Source organism: Micropterus dolomieu, linkage group LG11, assembly GCF_021292245.1.
Source record: "Micropterus dolomieu isolate WLL.071019.BEF.003 ecotype Adirondacks linkage group LG11, ASM2129224v1, whole genome shotgun sequence".
Taxonomy (NCBI): domain Eukaryota; kingdom Metazoa; phylum Chordata; class Actinopteri; order Centrarchiformes; family Centrarchidae; genus Micropterus; species Micropterus dolomieu.
This window is the reverse complement of record NC_060160.1, coordinates 8,668,819-8,669,129: the sequence shown is the minus strand read 5'-3', so window position 1 is coordinate 8,669,129 and position 311 is coordinate 8,668,819. Positions and strand designations below refer to the sequence as shown.

General features: G+C 48.9%; 1 protein-coding gene across 1 annotated transcript in view; it reads left to right on the top strand.

The window, feature by feature from the left end:
* Positions 1-311, top strand: part of ttbk2a (tau tubulin kinase 2a) — an 18,260-nt gene that overhangs the window by 9,177 nt on the left and 8,772 nt on the right. The window lies entirely within an intron of this gene.

Here is a 311-nt window from a genome sequence, read left to right as displayed (position 1 = left end):
CACTTTGCTTACTGTTCTTGTGCATGTGCTCTCTCAGGGTCGTAACCTGGCTGACCTGAGAAGGAGTATGACCAGGGGAACCTTCAGCATCAGCACCACCCTGCGTCTGGGGCGCCAGATCCTGGAGGCCATAGAGAGCATCCACTCTGTGGGCTTCCTTCATCGTGACATAAAACCAGTGAGTCACACGTAGCTGGGTGCAGCAGAGGATATTTTCTGCTTGGTTCTCTTTTCATTACCTAGCACTTATGCTCCTTCTATATATTCCCGACACAGGAGAATAGTTCTATTGTCTGTCTTTGTGACTTTTT